The sequence below is a fragment of the Pristiophorus japonicus genome, chromosome 3 (assembly GCF_044704955.1).
Source record: "Pristiophorus japonicus isolate sPriJap1 chromosome 3, sPriJap1.hap1, whole genome shotgun sequence".
NCBI classification, from domain to species: domain Eukaryota; kingdom Metazoa; phylum Chordata; class Chondrichthyes; family Pristiophoridae; genus Pristiophorus; species Pristiophorus japonicus.
The window spans coordinates 287,870,501-287,891,838 of NC_091979.1; the positions used below are offsets into that span (position 1 = coordinate 287,870,501).

The 21,338-nt window shown below is 44.2% G+C and overlaps 1 protein-coding gene and 1 pseudogene across 1 annotated transcript in view; one reads left to right on the forward strand and one right to left on the reverse strand.

Moving 5' to 3' along the window:
- The window catches only part of LOC139255855 (inositol polyphosphate-5-phosphatase A), a 547,723-nt gene that overhangs the window by 226,714 nt on the left and 299,671 nt on the right, over positions 1-21,338 (forward strand). The gene's annotated exons all lie outside the window — the stretch shown is intronic.
- Positions 16,973-17,432, reverse strand: LOC139259539 (small ribosomal subunit protein uS13-like; annotated as a pseudogene).

Consider the following 21,338-nt stretch of genomic DNA (forward strand, 5'->3'; position numbering starts at 1 on the left):
GCCAAAGGTCCTCCACCAACCTGACCCCACCACACAGCATTGCCCTCCAGTCATCAAAATCCCCGGCATGGCCTTGGACAACGTGGACCACTTTCCATACCTCGGGAAGGGTATTATCGGCAAGGGTAGACGTCGATGACTAGGTCCAACACCACCTCCAGTGCACCAGTGCAGCCTTCGGTCGCCTGAGGAAGAGTGTGTTTGAGGATCAGGCCCTCAAATCTGGCACCAAGCTTATGGTCTACAGGGCTGTAGTGATACCCGCCCTCTTGTATGGCTCAGAGATGTGGCCCATATACAGCAGACACCTCAAATCATTGGAGAAATACCATCAATGATGTCTCCGCAAGATCCTGCAAATCCCCTGGGAGGATAGATGCACCAACGTCCGTGTTCTCGATCAGGCCAACATCCCCAGCATCGAAGCATTGACCACACTCAACCAGCTCCGTTGGGCGGGCCACATTGTTCGCATGCCCGACACAAGACTCTCAAAGGAAGCGCTCTGCTCGGAAATCCTTCACGGCAAGCGAGCCCCAGGTGGGCAGAGGAAACGTTTCAAGGACACCCTCAAAGCCACCCACCCCTTCCCTCCAACGATTGTCTGTCCCAGAGACTGTAATTCCCGTATTGGACTGTTCAGTCAGCTAAGAACTCACTTTTAGAGTGGAAGCAAGTCTTCCTCGATCTCGAGGGACTACCTATGATGATGACCCTCCAGTGACTTTACACCTGTTGATGCTGATAAGCTTTCCGTCATTTGTCTGGAACTGTTGAGTTGAATGTGAGCCATTAGCACACTGCTAGCTATTATTTTATATCAAATCAATAGATTATACAGTGTCAAATAACCTGGTCTTTTTTATAAAAGTATTATATTACCCAAGGATTTAGTGGGTGGGTACACAACATGATATCTCAGTGAGTCACACTGACTGGACCTCAAACATGCCAACCTTAACCTCTGCAGGCTCAACTGATCTCAATCAAGGAAGCAAAGGGAAAAGAATAAATGGCTTTTGTGTCCCTGGAGATGGGGAAGGGGAATGAAAATTTGGGCTTAAAAAAGCAAAACCAGATGGCTCCCTGTCACAAGCCAACAAGTTCTGGTGGAAAACTGATAATGCTGGAAATCTTAGCGGGTCAGGCAGCATGTGGAGAGAAGCAGAGTTAATGTTTCACCTGGTTCCATTCATGGCATCTCCCAGGACCAGATGTGGGCTCCACCTCTGACACTGCAAACAGCGGTGGCCCCCAGCTACTTCCATCAGTTCCCACCTTGAGCATTTGCGTCCGGCTCCTCTGTGTAGTGCAGAGAGCACGGACTGTCTCGCCCATCCCCTGAAAGACTTGCACACTGCTGCAAGGATACCCTTCAGTGCTAATGAGGATTAACCCTGCTTTCTCTCACTTCCTGCAGCGCCAGTGTCAACATAGCATCATTAAATCTGGCAGTGTCTGTATGCGGATGAAATCGTCCCTGCCTTCTGTTCATCTTTTAAACAAAATTTATGTCTGCCTTCCCAGTGACGCCAAAATCCCACCATCAGAGGGGAGGCCTCGTGGAGCTTTCGCCACTGCAAAAGCCTTACATCAGCAGCTCATAATTCATCACTTTGCTTGAACAGTGAACAGCATGTTTCACCGTTGCCTGCCCACTCTAACCCACCATGTTGACTAGTCCCCCTCTTATTCTGCAAATGAGACACTACATAGGAATGGTTAAGGTGAACAAAAGAATTTATTTAACATACAGTAACTTGAATAAGATTTATTAAAAATTGCAAATGTAATTTGGAAATGGAATAAAATTTATTAAGTCATTAAAAGGTCATAATAATGTTTAACAGAATTGGGAAACTTTTAAAACTTTTATAAAATAGCAACAACAACAAAACAGCAACAAAACAATGAAAGAACAACCCCTGCGCCGAACGTCTTTTACCTGCAGCCCCTCCTCCCCCCTCACCCTAAGCCCCCTCCCTCACGCCATGACCGTACCCAAGGTGGCACCAACACGTCGTGCAGCAAAGCACCCAGAGTCCTGGTTTAAAAGGGGGATAGACAATGTCATGTGTCGATCTCCTGGAGAAGCTCGGGGTATGGAAGACCCGGCTTCTGAGTGGCGAACCTCTTGCTCGACCTTGCCACTCACGGGTGATGTGGGTGCCAAAGTTCGAGACCATCAACTAGGCATGGTCATTGACAGCCGCTACAAACTGAGACATGCCCTTCCACGTGTCCGCCGATAGTGCCACCGCAATGCTTGCAGGAAATGCAACCAAGACCTCCAGGAGCTGTCGGGTAAGCTGGATGCTCTCCGTGGACAGTACCACCATGTCCAGGTATGTGTCTGCCTGTCTGTCAGCAAACCGGCATTGCCGATTCTCCCTCTGGAGAGACTGCATACGGGATTTAACCCTAGGAGTGCGTGGCTGCATGCCACTTAGACACGGGGCCTCGGATTGGGCAAAGCCCGAGAATGTGTCTTCCTGGTCAGAGCTACTGGCTGCCGCAGGCAAAAGAATCGTCTATTGCATCGGCTCCCCCTACACCGCCGCCGAATAGCTCCCTGAGTTTCCTCCTCCCGTGGAGGTCTCTCATCCGCGGTGTCTTCGTGGTCCCCCTCCTGCACCCCCACGTGATGGGCCGAGGTGGAGGCTTCCATTGGCGAATCAGACGCCTCCTCATCTGGAAATAGAAAACAACAAATGAGTGGTTAGCAGCAGGGGAGGGCACAGGGTGACATGGGGCTCATTGAAGGACCGTCGCTACTGCATTATATGTAGTTCACAGACACTGCATCACATTGCCCCAACCCTAGCCCACAGACACTGCATCACATTGCCCTAACCCTAGTCCACAGACATTACATCACATTGCCCCAACCCTAGCCCACAGACACTGCATCACATTGCCCCAACCCTAGTCCACAGACAATACATCACATTGCCCCAACCCTAGCCCACAGACACTGCATCACATTGCCCTAACCCTAGTCCACAGACATTACATCACATTGCCCCAACCCTAGCCCACAGACACTGCATCACATTGCCCCAACCCTAGTCCACAGACAATACATCACATTACCCCAACCCTAGCCCACAGACACTGCATCACATTACCCCAACCCTAGTCCACAGACATTACATCACATTGCCCCAACCCTAGCCCACAGACACTGCATCACATTACCCCAACCCTAGTCCACAGACAATACATCACATTACCCCAACCCTAGTCCACAGACAATACATCACATTGCCCCAACCCTAGCCCACAGACACTGCATCACATTACCCCAACCCTAGTCCACAGACATTACATCACATTGCCCCAACCCTAGCCCACAGACAATACATCACATTACCCCAACCCTAGCCCACAGACACTGCATCACATTGCCCCAACCCTAGCCCACAGACAATACATCACATTACCCCAACCCTAGCCCACAGACAATACATTACATTGCCCCAACCCTAGCCCACAGACACTGCATCACATTACCCCAACCCTAGCCCACAGACAATACATTACATTGCCCCAACCCTAGCCCACAGACACTGCATCACATTACCCCAACCCTAGCCCACAGACAATACATCACATTACCCCAACCCTAGCCCACAGACAATACATCACATTACCCCCAACCCTAGCCCACAGACACTGCATCACATTACCCCAACCCTAGCCCACAGACAATACATCACATTACCCCAACCCTAGCCCACAGACAATACATCACATTACCCCAACCCTAGCCCACAGACAATACATCACATTACCCCAACCCTAGCCCACAGACAATACATTACATTGCCCCACCCTAGCCCACAGACAATACATCACATTGCCCCAACCCAGCCCAGGGATTTTGCAGGATTTACCCTCAGTTTCAAACAGGGGATCAGCACCCCCATGGGCCGTTGACCTCACCAAAGCACCGATGATAGCTGTCACGCATTCTTCCAGGTCCGTTAACGGCAGTGCCCAGGGTGGACCACGGCCTGTCCGTCGCTGCTCCCGGGGGTTGTGGAACATCTTTCCCTGCAAAGATGACAATTGGAATGGTTACCAGAGGGTCTTTCTGCTCTTGTGGCACACACAGATAGCCATCAAAGCACTTATACCATACTGTGTGCACTTAATACTGTTTAATGGCCCTGGTATTTGTACATGGTTCATGAAGAAGACATCGAAGTGCAGAAACATGTTTTAAGATGTCAAAAGCAGTCTTACTAATGTGTGATGATCATTCATGGCAAATAAGGTGCAACACTAAGCCTACCTGTACCAACATGTATCAGATTTACAATTTAAGTAATGAATGAGTGCATGAATAAAAATATTACTTACTCTCACGACCCTGCAATGGTTGTTGAACTTTTTACGACATTGTTGATGGTCACTCTTGGTATTATCGACTGAGCCACGCTGGTCCACAGATGCCTTCGCACAGCTGGGAGGGTTTAACCAGCACCCCTCCTGTTAAATTCCCCCCATTTGCTTTGCACAGCTGCAATCAGGGCCTTGTTTGCTCCATAGCTAAAGTTTTGGGCTCTCTGCCTGCTGGAGTCCCCTTCCATCATGGCTGCTTGGTCTGAAAAGTACCTGATTCAGCCCTGGATGTACTGCACATCCCTGATAGCTGACCAGAATCGTGGGAAGAAGAAAAAAATCGGAGAAAAAAAAGTCGGGGGAAAAAAAATTCACTCATACGCAGAACGTCTGTTTTTTTTTTCCAATTGCAAATTTTGGCTCCGGCGCACAAATTCACTCGTGCAAGGCCAGACTTAGCGCTATCGCTGGTCGCCGTTTGCTGAATTTTCTGACGTCCAGTGATAACGCTACCCCGGGGCTAAAAAAAAATAACTCCATGATTATCGCCCAAAAACAGGCAAAATTGCTAATACCCGAATTTTTTAGCCCAATGTATTATTATGGTAGTGAGCGGATGTGTTGTTGGCCACTGCACTGTCTGTGCAGGAAATGTCCAAAATTTGATTGGAACATCTGCACAAAACTGAAATAGTAATACATTTTAAAGCCTGAATTAATCTGAGCAGTCAGACGATATTTACAAACTCTTTGTGTTTTATACATGGATTAGGATACTGCTTGAACCACTCAGACAGCGCTTCTGTATAAGAGATCCACTGTCTTCCTTTTATTCCTCTTGCTCTCCTATTATATTTTAGTCCGTTCTATGAGGTTGAGTGCCAGGAGTGGTGTGAACCTCAGTGACTGATCTCTCCCACTTCTATCACTGACAGCGCTGTACTTAGCTGTAGTGGTGTTACTTTCAGTAGAAGACTGAATGTAATTTGAATTAACATTTTATTGTTTGAGCTTGACAATTTGAAGTGTAAGAGGGAGCATGTGATTGTAATCGGGAGCTGCAGATTATGTAAATAGATTAAACATATTAAACAACTGCCTTGTACATGATGTATCTACCAGGCAAACCTGACATATCACACGGCTATTAAGTACAGACAGAAAATATTTCAGGTCTCATTTACACCTCAAAAGGTAGAATATGCTAAATATGACAAACTTGCTAATGAAATAGTGCAAATGTATTGTGGCATCATGGAGGACAGGACATCATTTAGAATGTAGCTAGAAAATTCCTCTGTGGTTGTGGGGCTGTCTGGGTTTTCCTTAGTTGTGCTTGATTTTCCCCACTCTTGGCAGCAATATCATTACTAGATGGAGTTCATATCATGAGCAATTCTATCATGTCCATATCTGGTTTTAAATTTAGCCTCTGCATAATGTTGTATGATGAATGTTATCTCATGGACTGGATAATGTGTCCAGCAGTATAAAGAAGCCTCTGTTATACCACACAGCTGATGGACTAACTGGCAGATTCGGCCTGAGACTGGCCAAATGATAAATGGATTATCCTATATATTTTAAATCATTTGCCTTTAAAAGAGCGTTGGGTGCAAATGGATGGTTTACTTTTAAAGTTGAATGTGTTAAAGAAAAAAAAAGGAACAGTCAGAACAGGACGTTCTCTGACTCGCTGTTGACATTAAATTCAGCATATCCCCCAGCAAAATCTCTCAACTCCAGGCTATATGCTGGCATTTCAAAAGTTAACGCAATTAACCGTACTAACTGATTGGAGCAGTCTACGGGTTTGGTCATGTTGCAAAACATTATGAAGAGTGGCGTGCTGAGGTAGAGAACCTTGGTGGCAAGAAGGTATTGAAAGGTTGGCCACTGATTCCAGTCAAAGGCTCAGAGACACTGTGTGTGACCATGGGAGGTTATTGAAGGCAGCATGGTCAGGAGCTTGCAGGTTCAACAGGTAAAGTAGCAACAAGATAAAACTGGTACTGGGATAGATACATAGATGTGCAGTAAAACAGCACAGTCAAATCATTGTATTAACACCTCACAGGAACACAGGCTTAGGTTATGCAAAATGACAGGCAAGTACTGGTGATTCATGCCACAGTGCCAGCAGTGCTGGGAGGACTGAATAGCAAGTGTTACTGTTATCCATTAAAATAGACCCAGGTATTATGTCTAGATTTACATTTTAATCATGATCTTACAAAATGCTGCAAAACATTGCGTTCAGAAAGATTTGGATATCCTTGTACAAGAAACACAGCAAGTTAACATGCAGGTACAGCAAGCAATTAGGAAGGCAAATGGCATGTTGGCCTTTATTGCAAGGGGGTTGGGGTACAAGAGTAAGGAACTCTTGCTTCAATTGTACAGGGTTTTGGTGAAACCACAGTTGGAGTACTGTGCACAGTTTTGGTCACCTTATTTAAGGAAGGATATACTTGCCTTGGAGGCGGTACAACAGAGGTTCACTAGATTGATTCTTGGGATGAGAGGGTTGTCCTATGGTTAGAGGTGATCTCGTTGAAACATATAAGATTCTAAGGGGGCTTGACAGGATAGATGTTGAGAGGTTGTTTCCCCTGGTTGGAGAGTATAGAACTAGGGGACATAGTCTCAGGATAAGAGGGCAGCCATTTAAGACTGAGATGAGGAGGAACCTTTTCACTTAGAGGATTGTGAATCTTTTGAATTCTTTACCCCAGAGAGCTGTGGATGCTAACTTGTTGAATATATTCAAGGCTGAGATTTATAGATTTTTGGACTCTTGAGGGAATCAAGGGATATGGGGATCGGGCAGGAAAGTGGAGTTGTTATCAAAGATCAGCCATGATCTTAATTGAATGGCAGAGCATGTTCGAGGGGCCGTATGGCCTACTCCTGCTCCTATTTCTTATGTTCTTTTGTTCTTATGTTCTTAAAAGCATGCTAAAACTGTGACAATAAGGAATAGGTGTGACAAGCTGGAAGTTCCAAGAATGTTGATATGTATGTTTGTGTGTGTGTGTTACAAGAACATGATTTTCCAAACCGGTGTCATTACAGAACAACTTTCACTGGGGTGGGGCAGGGACAAATTTCAACAATGTTTTTGAATAAATATAAGCATGTTTCAGCTTGTGGTAGCTTGGTTCAGTTGGTAGTACTCTCATCTCTGAATGAAAAGGTTATTGTGTTTTGAATCCTTCTCCATGGGTAACTAACTCTGGTTGGACCTATTCCTGGAGGTTTCATCACATGACCTCCCACCTCTAATTGCCCCGACCTGTCTCATAGTCTTTTTCCCCATCTCCGATATTTTTATTACATAGAATTACATAGAAGCACAGGCCATTCGGTCCAACCAACCCACGGCGGCATTTATGCTCCACTCAAGCCTCCTTTCAAGCTACCTCATCTAACTCTTATCAACATAACCCTTTATTGCCTTCTCTCTCATTTGCTTATCTAGCTTCCCCTTAAATGCATCTACACTATTCGCCTCAACTACTCCCTGTGGTAGCAAGTTCTACATTCTCACCACTCTCTGGGTGAAGAATGTTCTTCTGAATTTCCTGTTTTATTTCTTGCTGACTATCATATTGATAGCTATCTTATATTGATGGCCTCCAGTTTTGCTCTTCCCCACAAGTGGAAACTAATAAACAAAAGTGTTTAAAGATAGTGGGGAAAAAACCCCCACATTTTTTGTTAATGTTCTTATGATTTAATCCTGGGTTGCTCGCAGCAGTGTCCAGGAGAGTAACCTTAAATTCCTGGAGACTGCAGTGCGACAATGGACAGGTGGCAACCCTACCCAGTCAGCCCACTCATTGATCCACTTCACATGCCACAATCCTGCCAATTGCAGCATTCTCGTTCCACACAACTTCTCTCTTTTTTGATGATGCTGTAGATTTTTTAAAATACAAAGCAAAAGCTTGCAATAAACCAGGAGCTGCTTGTTGCCAACCACTGCTGTAGGCCTTTAAGTCAAAAGACAACATATTAGATCAATCTGAGCTGTGTAATCTTGAGGGCTTTGATCTGATTCCCCTGAACCCATCCACCATGCGGGAGTGGGAAGCAACTCTTCCTTTAATGGTATTGTGTTGAATCTTGTAAAAGTAGACCCAACACAAATTGTAGAGTATTGTGAAGGAGCACAGTAAGTTCTCAAAGACTGGCACCTGCTTCAATGTGTGGCCTGGGCATTAGCACAGCAGTGCATTTCTCAAAATGACAGGTTTGCGTTGAATCAGAACTTGAACATGATGTGAAATGAGCTTCGTTTTCTTCATTATTTTAATGAAATCAATCTACATTTAATTAATTGCCGTGGTAGCACCATGGAAACTGTGATCAATAAGAGAAGTAACTTGGTTATTGCTGACACCTGCAGAATGAGTTTTCTTTGTTAAACTTAGCTGCGAACCTCAAACCTTTGATTTTGTGGTCATTTCTGTATTTGGTGGTTTTGACATTTTACTAGTCTCCCATTGTGTAATGGGAGAGTTTAAAGAATTAATGGAAAATATTCCCATATAGAGTCACTCAAACCATTTCATTGACAGTGATGCAAGTTATTTCAGTTAAAATTCATTGCCTCTCTCCCTGTCCCTAAATTTCCCTGGTCAAATTGGTGCTATAATGCAGAATGGGGACAAGAATAGCTCTGAATTTGACCACAATCCAGTTCCCAATATGGACTATAACCGCAATGAACTCGCTATGACTGCACCCAGCATATAACATCAATGTTTGGGCCAGAAATGCCAATGAAGTACTGAATATGAACGAGCTAGTAGGCCTGCAGGAATACTAGCTCTTTCGCATTCAGTGGGAAATCATCATATCCCATATACTTGTTTCAGATTACACAATGTTGATTGTTTCTCATGTTTCTGTCACTTACTCTTGCTCTTTTATGAAGGAGGTACTATCCCAATGTTCATAACTGTGAAAGCCATCTACTAAAACTATAGAAATAAAATTTAATGCCTAACACATCCTCAGGACGTCCAATGGCACTTTACAGTCAACTAAGTACTTTTGAAGTTTCGTCCTGTTGTAATGTTGGGAAACACGGCATCCAATTTACATGCAGAAAGGTCCCACAAGCAGCAATGAGACAAATGACCAGATATTCTGTTTTAAATGGTGCTGTTTGAGGGATAAATGTTGGACAGGACACTGGGAGAACTCCTCTGCTCTTCTTCAAATAGTGCACAGTGCTATTTTATCTTTTACATCCACCTGAGAGGGCAGACAGGGCCTCAATTGACCATCTAACTTTGTCCCTAAGGCTTGACTAGTGAACATATGAAGAATGGCCACTCGGTTGAGGTAGAGCAAGATGCCCAACTGGGTGGAGTCATACCCAGCAGGAATGAAGCCTTCAAAACAAGGAGAAGAAAAAAAAATCCATAGACTATATAATTTTACTAGTGGGCTTTCACCACTGTTGTAGACACTGGAATGCTCTTGCCTCCATAGCTATGAGAGAGAAAAACTCCCAAAGCCCACAGCCAAACAGCTGTAAGTGAGGAAGAAGGGAAAAGAGGATAGAAGAGGAGCATATATTAAAGCCTCCGGGCTGTTCTCTGCAGCCCTTATGGACACAACCTGCTGCTTTTAACCATGTTTATATTTTTGGTGTAAGATCCTGCATCATGTATATGGATTATGACTGAAAACCTCACAGCTAGGATTATTCTGGTGTTTAAGTAGAGCTACCAACCCCTTGTTATCACTAAACTATTTAAGTTTGATGAATGGAGTTGTAGGGGGGAAGCGACTGTTGGAGCATATTTTGTGGAGCAGAAGCAGTCTTTTATACATTGTAAGTTTGGAGCTTTTCTGAATGCTGAGGTTTGTGACAGATTTGTAGGTTGAGAATGCAGCCGTACAGAAGAAGGCATTATTACAAATGGGGCCGGATGCAGAATAAAGCTTTAGCTCTATCAATAGAAATGGCTGATGGAAATGTATATGAATTGAAAGAGTTACAAACTCTTAGTCCATCTTGCACAAAATGGTGGTTAGGCATAATCTCAGCCATCCAAATCCAATATTTCTATACCAATTAAAGGAAAGCGCTGATACAAAATGTGCTCTGATTGTCGATTTCCACCTCACCCCCGCTAACACCCCCATCCAATTCCAAACCAGGTCATTCAAACATATTATTGTAGTAAGGGAGGCCACTCACCTGCTTGTTGTCATTTTAATTGATACAGAAATTCTACTGATCAGAAAATTAGATATTTGACATCTGTTTGCAAGAATAGACTCCTCAACCACAGAATGTGTGACTGTCGGAAAACTATGCCTCAGGTCACTGATCCTGATGATAAGAAAACACCTGTAAACATCTGTTTACACAGCATTATCATTGACCAACTCCTATGTGTGAGGTTTTCAGGTCTGAGCTATATACCGCCGAGGCATCGACCTTTGCCAGAAACAAACATGGTTAAAAGCACTAAAATGTTTCTGTCACATGGACAGCAGGAAGCGGCCAAATGCCATCAATGTCTTTTTCTCGCTCATCTTCTCTTAGTTTTTCTCTTTCTTTGCCTTTTTTCTTCTTTCCTTTTTACATAGGCCACCTCTGTAGGTTTCATTGACTTTCTCTAATTGGAACATGAGAGGATGAAAGAGATGGTTTTTGAGGTGGAGCTATAGGGAAAGGTCTTTATTAAAGCTGTAGTCCTTCTATCAATGGTGCTATGAATATCACTGGAGCTATGGATTCTGGAATAATAACATGTTCTTGCCTTTTCTCATTCCACAAATATGAAAATGCCAGAATCTGGCACAGTGTGTACAAGCATGATATTGGGCGGGCGTGCGTTGCAAGTTTGTGACCTCATGCTGGTTTTGAACTAAAAGTGGAACAGTTGGAAGACTTAGATTAGAGTTCATCGGGCATAAATAAGTGATCCAATTAAAATAACTAATATTTCAGATCAATTTCTTATGATGGAAGTGTAGAAAGGTGTCTCATTGCTGTGTACTAGGAGAAATAGTCACAATTGGCTGCATTGCAGTTCAATCATCTGTTTCCTATGTAGACTGGCAAGAAGTTTCCCCTACTTGGCCAGGCCAGTCTAGGAGGTTAACTAAGGACATGCAGCAAAAATGCCCATGATTGTTACAGTGTTGGGTCAGATTTGGTGTCAGATGACTCATTAGCTTCAAAGGATACAGTATGGATTGAATACTGAGCAAACGGCAGCCGCATTTCCGGAAAGACTTGGGGACAATGAGGTATTAAAAGGCCAAGACTAAACAAACATCAAACACCCACATCCAAATTACATTCTATATATTTGTGATTTCAGTTTTAATTCCCCCCCCCACTCCCCCAAAATACACAAATATCTCAGTCTATTTAGTCACATTAAACAGCTAACGCTGATTCTAATGAATATTGCACTGTATTTCACTGAAATAAGGAGCTGAAAATTGATTTAAAGTATGAGAAGCAGCAAGTACTTTAATTAGTTGAGACATAAAACACACTCCTTCGAATTGTTGGTAATGTAGCTTCAGCACTTGGTTGCTGAGACTATCTGCTGTAATAATCTTTCTTGCCTGTGAAGAGTTTTAAAGCAATAGTAAGTGAAGTGTATGTGAGAAAATGTTGGTACTAATCTACTCAGAGATGTTGGAGGAGGTGATATCAGCCATGCACAGTAGCTGACCCGAGCCTCACCTATACCAGGGTTAGCACATCAACCTGAGGGAAGTCAAGGGTTATGGGGAACAAGCAGGAAAGTAGAGTTGAGGCCAAGATCAGATCAGACATGATCTTATTGAATGACGGAGCAGGCTTGAGGGGCCGGATGCCCTATTCCTGTTCCTATTTCTTATGTTCTTATGTTCTTACTCCTGACTGCTATGCAGCAGTGGGAAGTGCCCATGTAAATGTCACTTGAGGGCAGGATTAGGCTAGCCTATGATGCCCTCCATAGCCTGCCAACACTGGATGTTTGAATCACATGGGTGTAGGACAAGAATGTTCAGCAGCACCTGTAAAATTTTACCTTGGCAACTGACAGCACCTTTAAGGAAAAAGGGGAGAAAGATGTACATTTTTTTTTAAAGTAGATTCACTATTTGCTGAAGATTTACGTCAAAAGTTAGCAGTGGCTTCAGAGGGATGAACGAATTATTTTGATATTTTTTGCGGTCCATTGCTAGTTTTAAATAGGAATAGTACAGTAGGGTGGTTGCAAGCAAAGACATGCTCCATAAGGGTAAATAGGTCATAAACCTCCAGGGCATTGCAACATGGGGTGAAGCAAGAGCCAACATGGAATTGGTACAATAGGAATTGCAGAACCACTTGATTTTGAGGAAAGGATTAACTCTGTATTCTAAACATTTAAATGATGTTTTAACTAGCTGACACCTTTACAGCTTTACCTTCTCTCCAGGCCAGCTGCAGCGAACTAGGTTTGTAAGTGCACCTGAAAGATCCATAGCTACAGAAAAGAAACCCTGACCAAACCTTTCAATTAGTTTTTACCGTCTATGTTGCATAATCATGAGAGTTTTTAGAAATTAGATGTACAAGATAGCACTTCTGACATTTACGTGCCACTTTCCACTGAAGGAAATGCCTGCAAACCTTCAATTAATTGTATGATGTACATGCTTGCACAGAGTGAAAGAAAACTCGAATCCTGGAAGGAAATTGATTCCTTCAAAGTTTAATTTTGGTATTATGCACACGGGTTCATAGCTTTATGGTCTCAATTTCTGTATCTTTACTGTGCTTTAAATGCAAGTACAGCAGTGGGCTGACTTGCCTGAAAGGTCTGGGCTGCAGTCTGACTACATGAAAGCAGCTGTATTATCTCAAACAGGCAGGCAGCCAGCTCTAAGGCTTTTCTCGTGACGTCATGGAAAGTTGTGGCATTCTGCTTGTTTTATTATGTGTTCTGACAAAATCTCTTGCCCACAAATATGGTTAAGGCTTCTAAAATGTAGTACAGCCATGGAGACGAGCAGTGGATTAAAATCCAGGTGCTATTAACAAAGACACCCGCACACAAGTTGTGAGAATGTATAACTGACGGGGATAAAATGTTTGCTTGTTAGAACTGTGATCTGCATTTGATTTATTATACGTTTATTTAAAGTAATATAGCCTTCTATTGGACAACAGCTTTGCTCTCCCTTCAGCCACATATACAGAGTGGCACTCACCACTAATTTTTTTAACAATGTTTTGTTACAAAGCAAATTTGAAGTTTTATTTTTTATTTGGTGATTTCAAAACATCTACATAGACTGTGCTCCTTACAATAAATTGGCTGTTCTGTCCCTTATAAGTAATTGTCTAGTTTATCCCTCGAGGTAGTTTGCTCATCCTGCTAAGTGGGCAAAGTAGCAAATTGCGGAGCAGGTTAAAAATTGTGTTTTGTTAAAATACGGAATATTATAGTGCATTAGAAAGCAGTGTAAAAGTTTTTAAAACTGTTTTAAATTTATAAGTTTCCTTACTGGAAAAAATCATGGATGGTGAACAAAACACTTTTGGCTTTTGTGTCGACATGAAATCCCTTTTCAGCCCGTGATGTTCTAGTCCAGTCCAATTGGACATCAATGTACTTTCATGGCTGCTTGCAAACTTGGAAGCACTGTCTGCACTGGTGACTGATTTCAATGTTGCTGCAACAGTTTGATTGGAATCATCGTCAGGATCATAATCTGCTTTCATTAGGCTGTGCAATGTCGCCACTCCATTCTTCTTTTTCCTCTGGTTTATTCTCAGCATTGCTCAACAGGCTACTTCTTTGGTCAGTCCAAAAGAAAAGCTACAAAGTCATCCTGTATTAGCTCTGTTTCATGTCCACCTCCTTCATTCTAGACATTTTCCAAACAGGTCACCTTTTCTAAAGTGGCAGAGGATTTTTGTTTTCCTTACACTCATGCATTCTTTTCTCATCAGTTGTACAGCATGAAGTAAAGTGATGGTCTATACAGGTATTTACAGTGGTGTTCTTTAATCTGTCCAACAAGTCAAACACCTGTGGTTTCATTGCATGGGGACAGGGCAATGTTGCTTGAAATTGTGGTCGCCATATTATAAAAAGGATATAGAGGCACTGGAGAGGATGCAGAGAAGATTTACAAGGATGATACCAGAAATGCGAGGGTGTACCTATCGGGAAAGGATGAACAGGCTGTGGGCCTCTTTTCTCTTGAAGTAAGAAGGCTGAGGGGTGACCTAATAGAGGTCTTTAAAATAATGAAAGATTTTGATAGGGTAGATACAGAGCGAGAGTTTCCACTTGTGGGGAAGAGAAAAACTAGCGGTCATCAATATAAGATAGTCACCAAGAAATCTAATAAGGAATTCAGAAGAAACTTCTTTATCCAAAGAGTAGTGAAAATGTGGAAGTCGCTAGTGCAGGGTGTAGTTGAAGTATAGATGCAATTAAGGGAAGACTAGACAAGCATATGAAGGAGAAGGGAATAGAGGGTTATACTGATGAGAGTTAGATGAGGAAAGATGGGAGGAGGCTCGAGTGGAGCATAAACCCCGGCATGGACTGGTTGGGCTGAATGGCCTGTTTCTGTTCTGCATATCCTATGTAAAAACCTTGACCCAGTAGGTAATTGCTGTGGTGATGGTATCAAAATTGCTCAGTGCTGGCAAATAACCTGAGTCAGGAGGTTTGCGTTCAAGTCCCATTCCAGTACAGTATTAGAGGAGTTGTCGTTCATCCTTGAAAGAGTACTGCATTAAAGGAAGTGCTGTCATTTGGATAAAATGTTAAACTGAGGGCTCTGCCTTTTAAGGTGAATGTAAAAGATACAAAGTGTCCTGACCAACATTCATCCCTCAATGAACACCACTAAATCAGATTAATTTGTCCCTAACCTCCTTTCTGCTTGTGGGGCCATGCTGTGTGCAAATTGGATGCTGTTTTTTTTAATGTAATCACAGCAAATACACTTTAAAAGGCATTAATTGGTTGTGAAGAACCTTGGGGTGTTCTTTCTTTCCTTCCTGCCTCGATGCCATCCTTCATGGTAGGAGGTAGCAACATATGCTGTAGGTTGAAACCCCATCATTTCTGGATAATTAGAAGAATGTTCAAGAAGCACAGCAATTATTCTCCCCTGTCTTTTTGTAACCAATCAGTAAAGATATTCTCAATCATCCAAACAGATCCATGGTTGTTATAGGTGACAGGCAAGTGTACAACTCCATGTAAACACAATGGTTTGGGCTGCTCTTTTGCACAGCATGTTTCGTTTAGTTCTACTTTGCACATTACAGCAGCATAACGCCGATAAGTGTTCTGCTTTTTTCTTGCTATTCAGCTGTTCTGATCTTCATGTCAGACTCCCACCTACAATGGAACAGAAAAACAGCTCATTTTCATTACATTTAAATTCAACGGGAGAACAGCGTGGGCCCGAGTTTGGTGAATGCTAAGTTCCGCCCATTACCATCCAAAGGACGCTACGATCCTGACTGTACTTTGGGCGGAAGTTTCATGAAAAAATGTGGGAAAGACCGCCCAGCAGCAAAAATGGGCCTTGCATGCTGATTCTGGGCGGTAGCAGGCGGTAGCTCCCATTCTGGGCAGCAAATGCGATCCTCGGCAAAGTACCGCTGAGGATTGAGTCGAGCCCAGAGAGGGGGGAACTGATAAAATAAAAAGTTTTCAAACCATAAAAAACCATCAGAAATCCTTCAGGGGATCCCATCCACCTAAATCCCTGAAAAAGAAATAAAGAAAAGTGCACTAACCTTTTTTTGCAGGTCTTCATACTTAGCGTTCAGATAGGCCTTCCTCCACGCGACGGTTTCTTCCCCTGCTGGAGCAGAGGAACACCCAAACAAACTGGGGACGCAGCAGGCGGGAGGACTCTTGCGGGTGTTGTATGCCGGCGCACGCCAGTGGATGGTACCCAGCGGTCTTCTCTCCCCGCCGGCGTGAGGACATGACCAAACTCGCTCGGAGGGGAGAGCGCCCAATAAATCATCGAGATCGCCGAGAATACTCAGCGGCAACCGACGGTAAGTCGACCAAACTCGGGCCCCATGTTACTAAGAATCTGTGCTGTCGAGTGTGTTTTAGATTAGATGGTGATTGGTGAAGGCTTCAACTGGATGTGAGTTGGGAGAGTTGTTGAGTGCAGTCATGTGAGGGAGCTGAATGACATGATGGCAAAAGTGTCCTGGGTTAATGAGTATATCTTTACTGATGCTAATTCAGCTCTGAAGCTTACCTCACTGAGTCAGATAGTTCACTTGCTGGTGAGGCTGTCCTTACTGTGTGAACAAAAATACTTGTATAAAATCAATAGAAATATTTAAAGAGGACTTTACAGAGTATCATCCTTTTTAATGGTTTGACTTTTAAAAGAGGTTGATAGTGAGAATCTTGTTGATTCTGGCTTGTTCTTGTTGAGCTATAATGACAAACACATGCACATTGATTAGTTGTACTATTGGTTTAATTTGAATTGATAATACAGGTTGAACCTCTCTTATCCGGGACTCCCTTATCCGGCACCAACCCTCGTCCAGCACCATTCCCATTTAACTGAACATTTAATGACAATTTGACAGCAGTTGAAATATTTACTTCTTCTTGGACACACCAACTGTGTGCCCCCTCCTGCCTGAGATCTTTATGTGGTGACTATGCACATGGAGACCCCAGAGGTGTTGCAGACCCCTATGTGTAGGAATCTTTTTCAATCACTCAAGATCCTTGCGCAGTCTATTGTCCCGACTGTTGGCCAAGTCCTGGCTATATTTACCATCCTTACTGTCCTTCTATCTGGTTCAGAAACCAGTCGGGGAATTTTGTACTGATGAAGGTTCCGCAGGATTGTTATAATGAACCGTGCTCATCTTCACAAATCTCTGTGATAATCTGTTTTTGTTATGTTTGTTATGACCGTACGTTCCTCAGCACCACACCGGCACAACACCTTCCAACGCTGGTGATAGTGGAAGCTATCTTCCTTCATCCATCAATATTGGTGTTGCAGACTTGAAGAAGGTGCCGGAACTTTTCAGGAATAACCAAAGACATTATGACACTCTGTCTGAAAGTTTACCTTCAAAGCAGCAATTTTCATTTTCAATTATTTTCTTGTCGCAGTGATTTTTGAGGTCGTGTCATACATTTAACAATCTACTAACCTCAGAGTAGTGCCCGGGCCTAATTTAGAACATACCAATAAAAAGCCTGCAGGTACATGCAAAAACTATTTAAGAGAAAGAAAATGATATAATTATTATAGAGGCTATTATCTGGGGAACTGTACTTTGAAATAAATGGTTTTATATGATTTTAGATTTCAAACAATATTTCTCAACAACAAAAACAAGATACTGCGGATGCTGGAACTCTGAAAAACAAACAGGAAATGCTGGAAATACTCAGTAGATCAGGCAGCACCTGTGGAGAGAACCAGAGTTAATGTTTCAGGCCCATGACCTTTCATCACAACCAAATATTTCTCAGCTGTTGTTCCAGTTTGACCTTTTTTAAGCTTCAAGACTTTCTGAAACGTAGGTGGCCAGACAAATTTAAGTGTAGTTCAGTTGTTTTTGGCACAGGTGCAATTGAACAGAATGCTGTCTGTGCAGTTTTACCCTGTACATCGTTTTACATATCAGTCATATAACACAGCAGTGCCAAATATCTATTGTATGCGCAACCGAGTGAGCAGAAGCTGTCCACCTACAGTCCTTGACACTGCCAATTCAATTCAGTACTGAAATCGGTGTTGTTTTTAAAGGTTCTTAATCGTGTTTGTTTTTTGATTATTGAATTGACTGTCTTGTGGCTGATGAGCTGTAACCATGTAATGGCTAGACTACAGACTGACTGCTGATCTGAGCCCCTATATGTCCAAAGTCAGAAACTCCTGGCCACAGAACTGTCCGCCAAAGGGACTACAATGGATCATTAGCCCTGCCTGTCTCTCAGGCCTGACTCACATCTTCACACCAGACGTAGCTATCAATCAAAACCAGTACTGCAAGATGCCAACCACCGAGCAACTTTGGTATTGACTCAATGTTCTGTGCCAAGAGCTCTTAATTACCTGCTGGATGGGTCCCCATCCAGATGCAGTGCAATGAGATCTGTCAGCCTATCTATCCTGACCAGGATTTCAAACTAACCAAATTGAAGAGGAGGATATCTGAACAGAACCTTGCCAGAAAATGCTTCTAAAGAATATCGCAGCAGAAGTGATCTGTCAGCTGTCAGTTTGCTGAACTGCTCCCTCACCTCTTCCTTGGATTCACTTGATCCCAGCAAAACCTTTAGTCTCTCCTGCCCCAGTTGTTCCCTCGGTATGGCCCTCATCGTTACTTCCTCAAGTTCCAAGATGCAGACTTGAGGGTGTCTGGCGCACAACTTGTTTGGCCATTTGGTTGAACATGTTGTTGCTTTCCCACTCTGTGCCCATCTTTCCTGTAGCTCTCTGTTTGAATCTCTCAGGTTTCTGCCCCTACCGCAGCACCAAAATGGCCCTAACCAAAGTTGCACATGACTGTAACCATGGTGCATTGTCCCTCTTGATCCTAGACCTCTCTGCAGCCATTGACAGTCAACCACACCATCCTCCTTCAACGCCTCCTCCATTTCTAGCTCACCTGGTTCCACTCTTAACTATTCTGTTCCCTCTCCCTTCACCCTGCCATCTCCTTAAAAGTACCTTCAACCATCTGGAGCCCACAGTGAGGCAGTCCTTGTGTAAACCTCTTTGCCTCTCTCTCTAAGACCCAGCTGTTCACCTTTCCTGACATCTCGGCATTGACTGTGAAGTGCTTTATGAAATATTTTCTAAGTTAAAGGCACTATATAGGTGCAAGCTGTTGTTTAAGATGCAGAGTGGCAGTGCATGCTTGTATTCATCAGTATTTTATACAGTTTTTTGTCCTGGCCTATATCGAACTTGGGACAAACTCATTGACAAAATGAAGCACTTTTATCTGTGTTATATTATATATTTGTTTCTGTTGTGTTCTTAGATGCTTTAACAATGACTCTATGAAGCAGAGTGTTGGACTTGAACTGCAGTGACCTTAGTCCTTTACTAGTTAACTCCAGAGGATCACACCTGGTGGCCTGCCTTTTATACTAGGCCAGGCACACCTGTACAGGTAACCTACGAGTCTCCCACTGCTGTGTCCTCGAGTGGCACACCTTGTGATAGTACCAACAATAGCCATGTAGAATATATGACATCACTCCCCCCTGAACCCTCAGTGCAAATCGCCTCTGCATTGACTGTGCTCTGGGCTTAGCTCTATGTGGGTTTTGCCTGGTTGACCTCTGGCAGGCCAGCTTGGGTGGGTAGTTGGTGCAGTAGCGTGCTGGTGGTTGCTGTTTGTGTGTGTGTGTTCCTAACCACTCCATTCTACCTCCCCTCCCACACTGATGTGGCGGGGGCTCCTGACATTCATGTACATTCAAGTTCAGGTAAGTGGTTTTGCGGGGTTTTTTGTGTTTCCGTGATGCGACAAGTATGTTAGATGCCTTATCGATGCGGTGACCGGTGCATGAGGACAAGCTAGTTCCGGAGCTGCTGGGTTGTGTTCCTGCAGTCTGGTGGTGGCTCAGTGCCCGGTGCTGGCAGTGGGAATCCAGTTGGCTCGTGTAGCCTGCTCTCGGGGCTGTCCGTGGTCGCTAGCGCTGGGCAGGTTCTCCCTGTCCTTTCTTTACACCCTGGGTCACAGCTGCTCCCTGAGGAGCTGTCGTCTCGCAGTGCACAGGGAACTGCCAACTCACTGACCTGAGCGTCGTTTGGTTTGGAGTCCTGGCTGGTGCTTGTTTCCTCTGGGAGAACAGTGGTGGGTGACCCGACATCAAGGGATATGGCCTTGGTGCAGTCTGCACCTTCAGGCTCATGGCAGTTGGTGCCATCGGTTGCCTGAGAGATGGAGCCGACCCAGGGCATGGTACCGATACCGTTGCCGTTGCCGTTGCCCTGCTGAGGTCGCTTGCCTCGCAGCTCGTGTGTGTTGGCTGCTTGTGGCCACATTTCATAGTGCATGACTCTGGTCCCCGGGACGCAGGCTACAGCATTGGATAGCTCGCTGGACCTCTGCGCACCCGATGGGTGTCTGCCCACTACATTGGCTGCGTGCAGTGAGAATCTTGCATCGCACAGATTTTCCTTGATGTGCACTGTAGGATTTCGACCATGATCGCGCGACTTTTCCTCGCTGGTTGCATATGCACAGTTCAGATCATCAATCACACATTGTACATAATCGCGTGACTTTTCCTCGCTGGTTGCATGTATACAATTCCGATTATCAGTTGCACACTTTACATAATCCGTTACACCTTTTGTCTCGAGCTTACAATTACTGTTACATTGCTTACATGTGTGGAACTGTCCCTTTTAATTGTAGTGGGTTGCAGGCCTCCATAAAGAGAGCCTTGCTTGCTTTACCCCAATCCGCTTCTCCATTTCGTGCCACGTGTTGCTCCATCAGCACTGCACCTCGTGGTCTGACCGCGGCCATCTTTGTCTTCAGCGCATCACCTCGTGGTTCGGGCGCCATCTTTCCTTCGTCCACAATGTCGACTGCGGTGATCCTCTTCTCCCCGGGTTCTGCCTCCGCAGTTGGTAAGTCGCTTCTGGATCCGATTTTCTTCCTCAGGAGTCCTGCCACTGGAGCCTGGATGGTGCGTTCGGGTCATCTCAGCTGGATCATCTCCACACAGTCGTGCTGAGCGGTCTGTGTCTCGGGTGCTGTGCTGGTCAGCTCACCGGTGCTGGGTCCACTCTCGGGTGAGAACTTGCTTTGCCTCTGAGCGCAGAGGGCTTCGATCGCTAGAGGGGTGAAGTCTTCCCACTTCCAATGGATCTTCTTCATCCACCTTCTGCCGAGCAGCGTTGGTCCATCACTTGCAACAATCCACAGAGGAAACTTGTGCACCGCGCCATCATGGAGTACCTTTACATTCACA